Consider the following 16637-nt stretch of genomic DNA (forward strand, 5'->3'; position numbering starts at 1 on the left):
TTTTTAATGTAAAGTATAGAAATTAGTACAAAACTTTATGAAAGTTTCCTTTATTTTTCAGTGCATTTGTTTTACACTATATGGCTATTACTATCATGGGATTAATATTGTAACTATTATTATGTAGTAGTGTAATGTAGACAGACACAGTTACTAAAAAAGGTTACTTTGAATCTTTCTTTCTTTAATTTGCACACTGAATATGGGTTGGAGCTTTTAATTTTGAACTCTCAAAGTGCACCAGATTGATGAATTCAACATTAAAAAGCACAAAATGTTCTTACCCCGTAAGGGACAGAGGGCCACTTAGTAGTGGATTCATCACTGTGAAGTGTAGTTCAATTTTATTAATAAATGACAATTTTGTACTTATTTCATCTATTAACTATCACTCGTTCCTCACTCATTACATGGCACAGTTATTGTTTTTTTGTTTTGTTTTTTTTTGGTTCCAAAATTGTTGCTGCATAGCCTACCCCTGTAAAACTGGGTAGTTGCGCCCCTGACAACCATTATGCTAGGTCTAGACACATGACCGTCTTTTGCCTGAAATAATATGAACAGTAGCCATGCTAATCTTTCTCCTGTTGTCTCCTTGTTTCTATCTCAGGATGCTCAGCATATTTTACTAGAGATTACAGCAGCTCCAGTTCGGATCCAGCCTCACTTGGGAAGACTTCTAATAACATCAACACCCTTGAAGACAATGTGTTTAAACAATTTTCAGATGTTAAATGATATTTTAAAGTGTTTAAACTAATTTAAATTATGTCAGGTGGTACAACAAAAATATTATGAATTGTAGTTGTACCACCTGACATGGAAAGTGTACCACCAACTGAAATTAGCAGTTTCTATCAGTATTTGAGAGAGCTCTACAAACTTTTTCACTCTGCCAAAGAGATCAGTTAGGCTCCTCTGAATGATGCATTATCATGTTTACTGTTATTACCTTGTAAATTCATAATAACATTTGAGAATATACAAATTGCCGGACAAAAGTTTCTCAATTATCTCAACAGCTTTAAAACTACTGATATTTATAAAACACAATTATATAAAGGCACAATATGGGATTTTTTCTCCACTAGGGGTCGCTAACCTATTTACAATAACAAAGGCGTAGATTGATGACGCAACATTTGCTATGAATTATGGATTTTGTCGTCAACGTCAAGCCGACCGATCTAATAATGTATATGGATGACTGAATACATCGATGCTTTTATCATGACTGTGATATGAAGCAGTTCGGGATTGCTAAGAGACAGCTATCAGCTCCAAACGCGATGCGAGTCCCGCGGATATAAAAGGAATATGGACATTTCATTCTACCGAACTACACGCAGAATTACTACTCACAGGTCAGTTTATTAGACAAATTAAACTTGAGAGGTAACGCAGCACTGTTTCACTTGGTCTTACATTACACTATCACTCTAAACTGCATTTGAATGTGTTGAAATGCCTATGTGTTAACGTTAGTTTGTCTGTATGAGACTAGCAGTAAGCTAGCTAGATCAACATTAGAATAACATACAGATCATATTCTAACATTTTATCATTGTTGAACTATATAACCTTGATTAGTTTTATGTAAATGTGCTCACCTGTTTAATAAAGTACATGTAGGAGTTGTCGAAGTCTCGGACGTGGAGCTCTCGTTTAATATAGTGTCCATGGGAGCTCTCGACATCTCGAAAACACCGCGCTGATATTGATTCTCGGTTTAGTTCTCCTTTTTTATCCAAAGTCTGCTTGCCATGGTCCATAATGTTTGAACGAAACAACAACAGCGTGCAAATAGACATTGCGAACTACACAGTTGTCCGCGTCAGTTTGGTTACTATCAGAGGGCTCTGGTTCATAGCTCTGGTTGCCATGGCAGCACGAGCGGAAACCAGAGACAACACGGATATGACGGCATTGACGGCGACAAAACGGAAAGAAAGACACGGGCTGCGTTCGAAACCGCATACTTCCCTACTATTTAGTATGGGAAAAAGAGTAGGCGAGCGAAAAAGTATGTACGAATCCAAAAGAGTAGGCGAGAATTACCTGGGTGACGTATTAATTATCGCGAGATTCGGACTTAAGTGCGTTCGAATATGCCTACTTTCCTACTATATAGTAGGCGAAAACAGTACGTGAAGGAAGCAGTACGTTCGAAACATCAGTATTCATAAAAGAGTAGGCGAGAAGTTCCCGGATGGCTTACTGCTTCCACACAGATTTTTGAGTGCTGATCCGTGGATACTCTTCTATCCCAGGAGGCCACGCGAGAGGATACGTCATTATCAAACATCGCGGAGATCAGCGACGCGGGTGCTTTCAAATGTGAGTAAACACGGTTCCTTGTGTTAAAATTGCATGTGTTGAACTACTGTAGAGTAAACTGTTGAATTGTTGAAGGTGTAAAGACGTTACACAGTGTAGTATAGTTGTGATTTTGCTGTAAAAACACGTTTTATTATGTAACGTTAGCTAAAAGGGGAGCTCCAGTAAGGACACGTAAGTTACGTCTCTAAAGTGGATTTACATAAACCATATACATCTTAAAGACGCTTATTTTAAATGTCTATTTACATCTGACAGGAAAATCTTCAGTAAGTATTGCAGAAGAGCACATCACAACATGAAATAGACATCTGAGTGATGAATGTGTGCTAGAACAAATCTATAAAGTAACTAAACATAAGTTATTTATTTTATTTGTCCATTACTGTTGATAAATTGAGGAACATTTATGTTGGATAAAAAGTTAAAACAACCTCAACATGTAAATGTAGTGTTGCTCATAAATCACAGAGGTAATGTGAATCTTGTCTGAATGTTACAGGGTCAGATGAACAGGTGTGTGTTTATCCAGTGGAGAGTGGCTCATGAAGCAGAATGCTGCCATCAAAGGCCATCAAAGACATGAATAACAACAACTATTTAAATATTAAGTTGTAGTTTATTTTAATTATTGTAATTTGAAACAGAGCTATTACAGCACTTTTCTGATTCTTGATTTCTGTGCATTTGCTGCATAGCTTTTGTGGTGGAGCAGGACCTACAAGGGAAGATGATGGCGGCATTTGTGGAAAAAAAACACGTTTTTGTCTTCTAAATAATACTGAAATCAAATGACATTGTGCGGTTAAAATGACAGTTTTTTGTGTTATGTTTGTGCATTTTTGTAGGTTCTGCAATGTCAGCAGGCTGGTGTGAGCACTGAGGATGAAGAGCACAGAGCTGAATCCTGGAGATGGTGCCATGGATGAGTCCCTCCATCACTCCACCTGCTCTTATTGCCTCAGATTGTGAAGCACAACACAGCACGCAACAACCTCAGGCACGAACTAACGGCTCACCTCTGGTGGTCAGCTGATTCATCAGAATAAAGCTGCAGAATGGGAACCGCTGTGTTGAGACGGCAGAAGGATGTGGGGTTCAGCGCCTGTAGCCTACATACATGATTGTAGTTTGAATAAAGCTTTGTTTCATGTGTTGACTTGTATATGCATTTGTTTATTGTGTGATGGTGACTTTGATTCATTCTTTGACTAATTTATTAATATTTCTCATTGTTGTCAGTAAATAAAATATAAACATTTAATTAATGCTTTATTTATTGTTTGAATGAAAATGTAGACATGTTCACTATATACACATCTAGAGTGTATTCATGCATAGCTATGTCATATGACATACATTACATTTTGTTTGTTTTATAGAATTATTTTCAGTAAAAATTAATATAATTAAGTATTGGTCAGCATTTATCGTTGTTATTATTGTATGTTTTGGGGTGGGATAGCAATGCAATTCATTCTGGGGTAATATAAATTTTTAACATTAATGATACTTACATTTTTCGAGTATAAAATCAACAGTTTTCTCCAAAGGCGAATCTTCGCACAGCTGCCCTTTGTGCAGACATTACAAACGCTGGAGAAAACCGTTTTAGGTATAGGGCTGTTGAGTTACTGATGTTATGAGGTGTATATATATATATATATATATATATATATATATATATATATATATATATATATAGGCCTATATATATATATACACACATATATCAATCATGGGTTTGCATACATAATATGAGATTTTATACACAGGAAAAAAGAACCTACAAGGTTGAATATCGTAATATATATTTTCTTAAATAATTAGTTATAATACACTTAAAAAATTCATTTTTTGTTATTTATAGGCCTGAGGGATGAAACGAGAGTTAAATTCATCAAGAAAAAGAGGAAAACATAAAGCAGTAAGCCATTTTTGCTTGTGGCTGAAAATGTTTGGATATAAAATAAAGAAATTAACAACATATTCAAGAGATGACAATTTTGGGATTTTGTAATAAAAATAAATAATATCGTTAAGGATAAAACGGTAGGTCACATTAGTAGGGTTAATAAGAACTTAAATCAACCCTAAATGTAGTCACAACATAAATGGGCAGCAGTTTCTTCAAAAAGACCACAAAATGAGCAAGTTTAATCAATATCAAGACATTTACAGATAGATGAATTAAACGTGTCGTTCAAATCTTTTAAGTTGTTACGCGTGTGATAACGCGTCATAGGTCACATGATAACGTCAACATGGCAGATGTCCGGTTCGCATTCATACTCAACGAGATCTGGCTATAAAGTACCTACTCTTTTAGCGCTCGTTAAGTAAGTACTTATTGAAATTAAGTACCTACTCATTGAGTATGCGGTTTCGAACGCAGCCACGGTCCGTGTCTTCGAATTAAAATATTAATTTCTCTGGATTTAGAAGTTAATTGGAACTGTCGGGATAATGTAAATACACAACTTTAAAAAATATATAACATAGATACATATTGATAAAAAATACATATTGTGCCTATAAAAGGCTTCAAACCTAAAATGATGGCATAGTTTTAATTTTTTTATTATTAAGACACAATTTAAAATTGTTTTCTTAATCTGTTCATTTGTTCGGACAGTTGCACCACCACCTGACATTTTGGGGGTTTAATGCTGCCTTCAGGAATAATCATAAATAGGCCTAGTTTCCTAGTTAAAAAAAAAAAGGACATTGTAATCACGACTTCAGAAGAAGAAAAACAAAATAATATGTATTATTAAATGTACACATTTTTTTCTTTCAAACTAAGGTTTTATAGAATATAGTGATACATGTCATGAAGTTATCAAATTATTTTAAAAGGAAATAATGCACTTGCCACAACATAACTTTGTGACAATGTTTAGAAAAATATATGAGCGATTTTTAAACAAAACTGTCTGCTTATACAGATTCTATCTTTCAGTGCTAATTGCTTTGTGTATTTAAATGTTAAATGGGAAAACACTCAACTGTTCTTTTTTCTTGCATTTTTCTTTTCTTATTCTTGCTCTGTTATTAGGACCACCAAAATGAAGACGTGTAGGAGTAGTTTGATATTCAAGCTTTTGGGGGAAAACCTTGTTCATTTAAATGTATAACCTGTTTGCAAACTGTTTTTGCTTTGTTCTTTAGTAAATTAACTGAATTAACCAAATTTTGAGTCTGTATTGTTCATATGTCGTTGAAAAAGTCTCTAAAATAGTTTTTGGCCAATGAGGACAAGTTAAATTAGACCACTGCATGTCCGCCCATATTATTAAAAACTAAAATGACCAACTGGTTACCAACACACGACCGTCGATCCACAACGTTTCCACGACGTCGCCGTTACTTACTGACAACGTTAAAGGCTTGGTTGAGATGAGCAAAATCTGCGCAGATCCGATCACCGGTGATCAGCGCGAGATGCATGCCGGTTAGAAATGTGTCCAAGTGCCTTGCTCTGATGTCATGCTGACGTATGTCAAAAATCTCTCGCGAGCGCAAGGCAGACGTGTCGGTTTCTGCAGTCGAGCGCAGTTGCTCTCCACTGACTGCGCTGATCAAAAGCATGATGGGAAACGACTTGCTGACGACACAGCACTTGCCTTGCACTTGTTCATTGGTTTAAACAACTGTGATGTATTGTTCTCTTTTAAAATGTTTGATTTTAAAACTCTAATATCAGGTTTTATGTGTAGGCCTATATGTTATGTGTGAATATTCCCAAACTATCTGACAGTGCGATCTCTTTGGGTTATGCAATTTAATTTTAATAAAAAAAAATTAAAATAAAAACACATATGTCTGTATTAACCCTTTATTATTGAAAAAAGAAAAAGAAAAAGAAAAAAAATATTGATAAACATGTATTTGGAATGGAATTAAATAACAAGTACTTTGGGTGTCTTGTTCATTTTATTTATTTTCATATAAAAGCAACAGAACTTGAATAACATCCAGTTTATTAGCAACACTGTGCACGAGCGTGAATCCCGCGTTATCCATCTTTGATCTCACAGGTGTCAGATCCACTACGAGAAGAGAGAAGGTGTGTTCGACATCGGCTGCGGCTGGATGTAACCGATCGGCGAGAGTAGCCGCGTGCAGGCGGGGAGGAGCTGCAAACGGAGACGTGAAGTCGGACACTTTCTGGTTCCCGTAGTGACCGCTCACGTGGTGTTTGCATACTTTACCACAGCTGCAGTGAAATAAATGCAATATTTGCCAAATAATACACAGATGTTTCATTTCATGAGACATGTTCATTCAATACTTTATGTACTGCTTCATACAGCGTCTGTTTGAACAAGAATAAAGTTCAACATAAGCAACTATCAATGAAGTGGAGTCTACGTTTTTTAAGCAGTTTTAATTTGATAAACATGACACAATATAACATGACAACGACATGAAAAGAGTGTTCACTGTTATAATAAACTGATTTGAGAGCATTAGAGGAACTAAAGGTGTTCGAATAAACACGAAACACACGTGATCGTTGTCATGCGGTGAATCCGGCCAATCGTGGAACAGCTGTGTCGTCATCAGCCCTCCTGCAGCCCAGTGCAGCCGCTCTTTTTTTTTTTTTTTTTTTTATTTTTTTTTTTTTTTTTTTTTTTTTTTTTTATTAAGCTTTAACACAAACAAACAAGGTACATTACCATTCACTGAATACAACAGCAGTTATTTCACCTTAGGTTGAGCATATTACAAGAACGAAAAAAAAAAAAAAAAAAAAAAAAAAAAAAAAAAAAAAAACTAAAAAAACTTACAATAAACAAAAAATAATATACATGAAAATTTTTAAATAAGAATAAAAAGGGGCTTTAAATTAATTTAAACTTATTCAAAAGAAATAACAATTTACGGGCTTTCTGATTTTTAACAAATTTTAATGATTTACACAAGAGTTTAATCTCATTCAGCCATTGATTAAAGTTGGGTTTGGATTTAAACCATCTACATTTGTGAATGAAAAATTTTGCGAAACATAAAAGAAAATTAATCATTAAATCACACTCTTTGTTACTCATACAAACACCAAACCTAATCAATTTCACCGTGAGGGGTGGGATTTCGACCCTCCTAAATCTTAACCAGATCTGGACCTCTCTCCAAAAGGGCTGCACCATATCACACAAAAAGAAGACATGCTCTAAATTTTCAATATTTGTTTCACAAAAAACACAATTATTCACCTCAAAATTAAATTTCAATCTTAAAAATTCATTAGTAGGATAAATCTCGTTTAAAATTTTGAAGTTCACTTCCTTAACTTTAGGAGGAAGGGGAAAAGATAAATAATTTAACCTAATTTTTTTTTTTTCAACCAAATCAAAATCTCTAAGCACATAATCGCGTCTAATTGGGTTTGGGTAATACGCCTGTAAAATAAAACTTCTGATGATTCTATTTGTGCATTTTTTATCACAGAAATCAAGGCCTTCTAAGAAGAGCGGTCTCATTTCTGGGGAGATTTTGGAGTACAACATGTCTTCTTTAACCATTAATCTTAAAGGGATTGGTATTGCTCTGATCATTCTATTAAAAACATTTACGTTACACTGTAATTGGTATTTCTCACAAAACTCTCTATGCAGTAACAAATTTCCATTCTCATCCAAGAAATGGGCAATAGCCCAAATCCCTTTAGATTTCCATTCCTCAATAAATACAGCTTTTCTGCCAAACTTTATATATCTACTATTCCAAACTGGAGAGTTGTGAGGCGTGAAGTTATGTTTGAACAGTAATTTCCAATAGAGCAGCACTTGCTGATGGAAGTCTGAAAGTTTAACTGGTAACGAGGTACACTCAAAGTCACAACCTAATAAAAATTGTATTCCCCCCAATTTGTTAAAGATAGCAGTAGGAACAATAAACCAAAAGGAGTGGCTATTTTGAATAAAGGATTTTAGCCATTTTAATTTCAAAACACCATTCATAATGTCAAAATCAATCGCATTCACACCACCATCTTCGTAATTTTTAATCATGTCATCCTTTCTTATATACTGACATCTATTCCTCCAAATAAATTTAAAATTCACCTTATTTATTAATTTAATCATTCGTGACGATATGGGCAAGGAGAAGGCTGGATAGATGAGTCTGGACAAACTATCCATTTTAGACAAAAGAACTCTTCCAAAGATGCTAAGATCCCTCTGCAGCCATCTATTAAGAATGGACTTACATTTATCTATGTTATTCAACACATTTTTATTCTCCATAACATCTTTATCTTTAGAAATAGTGATCCCCAAATATTTCACTTCCTTTTTAATTTGTATATTAAATAATGACAGCAAAGGACACTCATGCAATGTTAACATTACACATTTGTTTAGGTTTAAATGTAGTCCCGAGGCTTTAGAAAACTGGTCAATAGAATGTAAAGCTAATGGAATTTGATGTTCATCTTTTAGAAACAATGTTGTGTCGTCAGCAAACTGACTTATAGTTATTTCTCTATCCAATACTGTTAAACCTTTAATACCATTATTTTTAATCACTATAGATAATAACTCTGCAACCATTATAAATAATAATGGAGAGCTACCACAACCCTGACGAATCCCCCTTTTAATTGGAAATCTTGAGCAGGTTCCATGCCCTAGAGCTACAGAGCTATTGATTCCATTATATAACATTTCAATTAAGTTTATAAATTTTACTCCAAAACCAAAATGCTGCAAAGTTTTCAAAATAAAGGGATGCTCAACAGCATCAAATGCTTTGTAAAAATCTAAAAAAATAAGAAACCCACTTTCTTGAACAATTTCACTATAATCGAGTAAGTCTAAAACCAATCTAATATTATTATGAATTGATCTACCCCCCAAAAACCCAGATTGTGTCTCACTAATTATTGAAGCAATACCCTTTTTTAGCCTAGCAGCGATAGCCCCAGAGAAAATTTTATAATCGATGTTAAGCAAAGTGATAGGCCTCAAATTGTCTAATACTCTTTTATCTTTACCAGCTTTTGGGATCAATGTAATTAAACCTTGCTTCATACTTTCAATCAACTCTTTTTTTCCAATTCCTTCTTTTAGGGCACTGAATAATAAATTTCTCAAATCTCCCCAAAAAAATTTTAAAAAATTATTAGTGAGCCCGTCTGTCCCTGGGGATTTATTTAAGGGCATCCTCTCAACAACTGAATCCAATTCTTCTATTTTAAGATCTGAATCACACAAAACTTTGAAAGAGTCCTCAATACAAGGAATATTGATCTGAATTTGAGCAAAAAAAAGATCTGACTCATAAGAGGAGAAATCTGAGGAGTATAATTTAGAATAAAACTGAAACACTTCTTTTTCAATTAGTTTAGAATCTTTACATTCCTCACCTTGAATCATTAAACAACTAACAGCGTTCCTTTGCTGTCTATTTTTTTCTAAATTGCTGAAATATGAAGAGTTCTTTTCACCTTCCTCAATCCACTTGGCGCGCGATCTTATATATGCACCCTGTGCCCTCTCAAGATACAAATTATCTAGTTTACTTTGAAGCTCCATAACCTTATCCTTATCATAATTATTTAAAAGAGGTTTGTTACAACACTGACTTATTTCACAAATTAAATTCCTTTCATATTCCCTTTTTTCTTTTATTAGTTTCTTAGAAAAAACAATGGAAAATTCTCGAATTTTAAATTTTAGATATTCCCATTTACTTATATTACCAACAAAAGAATTATTTATCTCTATATCTCTAATTAGTTCCCTAATTTTATTGCAAAATTCTTCATTTTGTAAGAGAAAGGCATTAAACTTCCAATAACCTTTGTTTTTAGTTTGCTTAGTTGAAGGTTCTAAAACGAGATCAATAAAACAATGATCCGTTAACGGAGCTTTAGAAATTGAAGACTTTGAAACATATTTTAGAATATTGTCACTGACCATCCAATAATCAATTCTAGATTTGCTTTCCCCATTTGGTTTAAACCATGAAAAACATTCAACCTCAGGATTTAAATATCGCCACACATCACTCAAATAATTTTCTGTCCTCAAAAAATCAACATTAACATTAATCCGTCCCTTGTTAAGTCTGGGAGGCCATCTATCGATCCACTCGTCAGGAACCATATTCCAATCCCCACCTACTAAAACATTATCAGATGGGTACCTTGTTTTAGTTTCTAAGATCAAGTTAGAAATATCTTCTATTAATTTCTGGTTTTGAGCTGCATTGTTAAAGCCATAAATATTAATTAGAATAAAAAAAATACCATCAATTTTTAGTACCACCATCAACCAGTGACCAGTTCCATCCTCTTTATGAACGATGACTTCTCCCGGACATTTGTTGAAGCATATTGCCACTCCTCCCGAACGATTAGAACCATGGCTGAAAAAAATCTTCTCTCCCCACTGATTAGACCAGAAAGATGCATCGGAGTCTGAAGAATGAGTCTCTTGAAGAAACATACAATGAGCATTCTGCCCTTTACAAAATAGAAAAATAGCTTTTCTCTTCACACTGTCTTTTAAGCCCCTAACGTTCAAAGAACCAAAAATAACTTTGTCCTTAATCATACGCTAAAATAAAAAAAAAATAAAAAAAAATAAAAAAAGGAGAACTATAACCACAAATCAAATAACCACAACTTGTTAGAGCTCAGTCACTATATGAACCGCGACTTCAAAATAGAGCTCTAATAGTGTCCCATTGAAAAGTTTCCAACTATCTGACTTACATTATCAGTTCACCCGCCAACGTCGATCCGTCGTCCTTCAATGAAGCCATATGGACCGCGAAAAAAAGCAAGTTTTCCTGCCCTCCTCGCTTGATCAATTTGAGGCCACAACTTTCGTCTGTCTTCCAAATCCTCTCGAGGAAGCATCTCCGCGAAACGAACACCTTCAGCCTTGCAAATAGGAGAATTTTTGCTTCGACGCCAGATTTCATCCTTCACCCGCCTTTGAGTGAACAGCACGATGACATTTCGGTTTTTATTGTCCATCTTTCTACCCAGCCTATGGACAATGTCCACCGCCTCTTCCATTTTTGCCTCCATCTCAGGTGCAAACTTGTTGAGAATCTGAATGACATGTGATCTGATATCTTCGTCTTTTTTTTCTTCAATGCCTTTGATGCGCAGACACCATCTCATTCTATATCTTTCCTGTTCTCTCACCCTCTCCTTGAGATCAGAGTTATCTTTGCGAAGAAGCTCATTTTGTATCTCCAAGTCCTTGACTCTTTTCTTGCACTCGTTCACCTCTTCTGTGTTGAATTGAATCGCTTTCGTTAAGCTTGCAATCATGGCGCTGCTTTGCTTGGATTGCTCGCTTAAATCCGCCAGCTTCTCCTCCACTCTCTTTTCCAGTTTCAAAATTGCCTCCAGAATGGTTTCATTGGAGATTTCCGCCTTCTCTTTATCAGCTGTTGGTTTAACCCTTTTTTCCGCCGGATTTTTACTTGGGGTTGCAGGGAGAGAGCCCTCTCCACGTTCTCTCTTACTGTTAACAGAGACCTCCATGGCGTAGTCGTGCTCCATTTCTCTGGCCTCACCTTTCTTATCACCAATCGGCGACAAATCTTTCCCCTTGGGGTCTAATTTTAGTTTGGCAGGTTTAATCAGTTTTTGAGAAGTCATCGCGCAACAAGACAGTTGGAATTAATCACATCAAGACTACTTTTGGGAACCACTATGACGAGCTTCAGAAAACACGACTGCTCAACCCGCCATCTTCGTACCGCCTCCCAATGTCAGTGCAGCCGCTCTTGAGAAGCTGCGCTGGCTGAGTTCTCCGGCTACTCTCGAAACGCTCTCGCGGTACTTTGATGCCATACGTCACAGTCACGTGGCGTCGGCGCTGTATCAAGTCGGACAAAATTTCTAACCGGCATGCACTGCTTCAAGTCAGCCGCCGATCGTTCTGCGCAGAGCTGCATGAAGTCGAACAAGCCCAGAACTGTCCGGCTTGCCTGCGCTTTTTTCACTCCTCCCCTCACTGCAGCCGCCTACTCTCGCATACATTTCAGGCGAGGCAAGGCGCATCTCAAACAAGCCATGTCTGGCTTCACGTCTCCGTTTGCAGCTCCTCCCCGCCTGCACGCGGCGCCGGCTACTCTCGCCGATCGGTTACATCCAGCCGCAGCCGATGTCGAACACACCTAAAGTTACGTCGTGGCAACGGATCCAGGAATTTCACTTTTCCGGTTGCGCCACGACGAAAGTTTGGTCACCAGATTACGTTGCAGTTACGTAACAGTCACGTATTTGTGTTAGCTGGGCTTGATCATATGACTTAGCCACCTGCACCTGAAACTGATTACTGGCTAGTCTCCTCCCTCCCACAAAAATAAAAAGGTTTTTGTAGTTCCCGTTGCACAGTCCTATTCGTGATTTACCAAGAGATGCCACATAGTCCTTCTCGTTTAAGTTTCATTTTAAGTGTTAGGATCAAACCACTGAAAATGTGTTGTGGTTGCTTTTTTGCACAAATTAAAGGCGTAAAACCTTAGGTTAGTTAGGAGAAAATTCAATTGTAAGCAAACGTAATTAGGCTATTATTAAAGCGCTTAAACTAACAGGGTATAAACGCAAAATAGACTTGCCTCAATGGTTTAGTCTGGTGAGTCACTCACTTTTTTAGGGTAGGGCCTATAAATTGGGTTATAGTTCCCGCCCCGTCAAAAGAAGATCTGGAGTTGCGACTTTCAAATGGAGCGGTTTTCCTCCACTTGATGAGTGGATAAGTTGTAAGTAATAATCGATATTTGCTGAATCACCGTCTTTATTTGCCTATAGTGTTAGCCTATTTGTTATTGTGAAAACCAAGAATTGGTTAATCTCGTAATGATAATTCATGCAAGTGCAAGAATAGCGGTCTGTTTTAAAACTATCTTCGTTACCCGTTTAGTTCAAACTGTTTGATAGGTAGGCTACTGATTTATCCCTGGTGGTTAAGTTATATTTGTCGTTTAAGAAATTATTTTTGTGGTTGTGTTTATTACACAACTTTTTTTTCGTGATTAAGACAATTTCTGGTTGTAAATTTCACATAGGGCTACATCACATTATAGAAGTAAAATGGTTTGCAAATAGAAATTTACCAAATCATTAAAGGACAAGTTCGGTGTTTTACACAAAAGCCCTGTTTTCAGATCGTTTCTGATGAAATAGAACGGTTAAGACAACGCTATCTCACGACCAATTCGTACGAATTCGTACGAATGATAAAAAGTGGGCTAATTCGTACGAGTCAGGTCGTATGAATTCGTACGAATAAGCCACTTTGTAGAATTTGTACGTTTTCCCGTGAGATCGGGCTGGTTAAGATTGAAATTTGCTAAAGTTATCACACAGTAGCAAACCAAAAATTCTCGGGCTAGCAGCATGTGTCCAAATTTCAATCTTTACCGTTCTATTTCATCAGAAACGATCTGAAAACAGGGCTTTAAGTGTAAAATACCAAAATTGTCATTTAAGGAAGCTTTAAATCCAAAATACAGTGTGAGATTCATCATAGCATCATAGCTGTTGATGCCTTCAAATGCAGACTAAAGACTCATCTATTTGTTCAGGCTTTTAATTAGCTGCTTGTGGGTTGATATGATCATGTTCTGTCTCTGCTTTTATTGTGTGTATTTTATGATATAAATGTTTTGTTGTGAAGCACTTTGTGGCCTTATACCTGTGAAAGGTGCTATATAAATAAAACTTACTTACTTACTTACTAGCAAAGAATGCCATACTAAGTGCTGCTCAGGGTATAAAATCTCGGTGCTCTTTGGTTGTTTGGGATAATTAAGCTCTAAGAACATAGGAACTCCAAGGCACTCGAAGTAAGTTGAAAAAAGTTAAAAAGTCTTTATTATATTCATGGCTTAAACATTCAAATTGGTGAAAGATCCACCTACGCGTTGCGGCTGTATTCCCTCGTCAGGGTGTGTGTAACAGACAACAGCTCAGGTTCATTAGTTAATTAGTCGATTACAAACACCTGAGGGTTGTTCCATAAAAGATGCTAAGAAAAGCGGGGATTAAACTCCAAAACCCGACTTGAATAAACCTAACAAATAAGTTGGGGCTAAAGCGGTTTCATAAAAGGTCATTCAAGTTCACGCAATCCCACTAATTTGATCCAGGTTTATCTAGTCTAGATGCGTGTGCACGCGTTTCTTAAGCAGCCCTAGAGGTCGATCATTATCAAATCGATCCACCATCAAACAGCATATATTTTGTGCTGTTTTGAGACATGGTGTTTGCAAAACTTACATTTCATAGGAATATTCTCCATCTGTAAATCTTAGAAAGTCGTGAAAATATTTCCATTTTGCTGCTAAACTTCACATTGAACGAGCGCTGCTGCGCGCATGCGCGCCAAATAGGAACGCAATAATTCTGACCAATATATATATTATTATTATATTATTATTATAATTAGAAGATATTTCTGGTGTTATAAAATATTGCATAGCCTATTAATTTTCCAAGCAAAATGTATATATACATTTTGCTTGGAAAATTAATAGGCTATGCGATATTTTATAACACCAGAAATATCTTCTAATTATAATAATTGATCTTTAGGATAAGTTGCAGTGAACTTACGGCTCATTACACTCATATATTTTATAGGCTACTTAAAAAAAATTGAACAGAAGTAATTCAGGTAAGAATTTAAGAAACCAAATATAATAAAGACACAAAATATAGTTTTGGGTTTAGGACCTAAGCTACTTAACAAAGATGACTTATGCTTATTTACAATGTGGAGAATTACAGCTTTTAAAGCAATAATTGTTTGGGGTTTTTTTTGGTTTTGTTTTTTTGGAGAAAGCAAGAATGTTTGGTTAGATTTAGTTTATACAGTACATTATGGAGAGGATAATGTGAAATTAAGAGTAAAAGTATACATTTTGAAAAGATATGTGCTACTCTAAAATTAAAGAATATTCCATAAAATAAAGGAATACATATTAGCCTACATTAACTATTAAAATATTTGTATAAGTTAAATGTGTGTGTATATATATATATATATCTCTATCTCATACACATGCATGCAAAAATATTTGTTGTTGGACATTAGATGTGCCTTATTTAGAATTTTAAGCCTACAAATGTATTTTTTATGATAGAAATAACTGTAAAGGGACTATTGTAATGTAAATCAAGTGTAGGCTAATATAGCCAATTAGGCTATAAGCTCAGATTCATCTTACCAATTAAAGGGATACTCCACTTTAAAATGAAAATTCTGTCATCATATACTCACCCTCATGTTGTTTCAAACCTGTATGAATTTCTTTCTTCTGCTGAACAGAAAGGAAAATATTTATAAGAATATCAGTAACCAGACAGTTTCAGGTCTCATTGACTTCCATAGTAGGAAAAAATATATACTATGGAAGTCAATGAGACCAGAAACTGTCTGGTTACTGATATTCTTCTAAATATCTTCCTTTCTGTTCAGCAGAAGAAAGAAGTTCATAAAGGATTGAAACAACATGAGGGTGAGTATGATGACAGAATTTTCATTTTAAAGTGGAGTATCCCTTTAAAATGTAGTCTGTGCTTTCGTAATTATTTATTTAAAACTTTGTGATTTTAACTTCTGCTTTAATAAGCTTTTTTTTAATTTTATTTTAGATTGTAATGTTCTAAAGTTCTTATAATAACCATAAAAATAGCTGCCAAATAAAACCAGAGAGAAATGTATTCATAAATCTTTAAAACTATCTAATAAAATCTTGGGCACAAAACAAAAATAAAACCTGGATAATATATATATAATGGTATGACAGAGTGTCAGTCATTGTTCCTATTGGTCATGTTAGAGGATCTGTGTAACAACTGAGGCTTAGCCTGACAGTTAGCCTGCCCTGGACCAGGCTAGTTTCCCAGCATATGTTGCCAGAGTAACTGAGTTCGAAGTTCGAACTATTTTAAGTTTGCTTTATGAAACAGAATCAACCGACAATAAGTCTGACTAACCAAAATAAGCTTGGCTTGTATTCTAATCTTGTTTTGTGGAACAACCCTCAGGTCACTCTGTGTAAGGAGACCTAAAGAGACTATATATATATATATATATATATATATATATATATATATATATTTTTTTTTTTTTTTACAAAGAGCATATCCAACACAATACACAGCTGAATCAAATAACACACAAAATATATTAATAATAATAATATTAATAATAAAAAAAATAATAATAAAAAAAAACACTTCACCTATACCAATATCATAATTACCAATAAAGCATGCAGGTCAAAATGCACAAAACAATTATATATATTCAATA

General features: G+C 35.2%; 1 protein-coding gene across 5 annotated transcripts in view; it reads left to right on the top strand.

Annotated features, from left to right (window-relative positions):
* The window catches only part of LOC309490540 (interferon-induced very large GTPase 1-like), a 137417-nt gene that overhangs the window by 85890 nt on the left and 34890 nt on the right, over positions 1–16637 (top strand). The window contains exon 1 of one of the 5 annotated variants that reach the window (XM_082159770.1): positions 13011–13077. The exons of 2 other annotated variants lie outside the window; for them this stretch is intronic. The gene's annotated coding sequence lies outside the window, so the exon portion shown is untranslated. Of the gene's footprint in view, positions 1–13010; positions 13078–16637 lie in introns of those variants that run through there. 2 more of the 5 variants (XM_082159767.1, XM_082159771.1) reach the window with 2 other exon arrangements.

The sequence above is a fragment of the Leuciscus leuciscus genome (genome assembly GCF_965113295.1).
Source record: "Leuciscus leuciscus genome assembly, chromosome: 2".
NCBI classification, from domain to species: domain Eukaryota; kingdom Metazoa; phylum Chordata; class Actinopteri; order Cypriniformes; family Leuciscidae; genus Leuciscus; species Leuciscus leuciscus.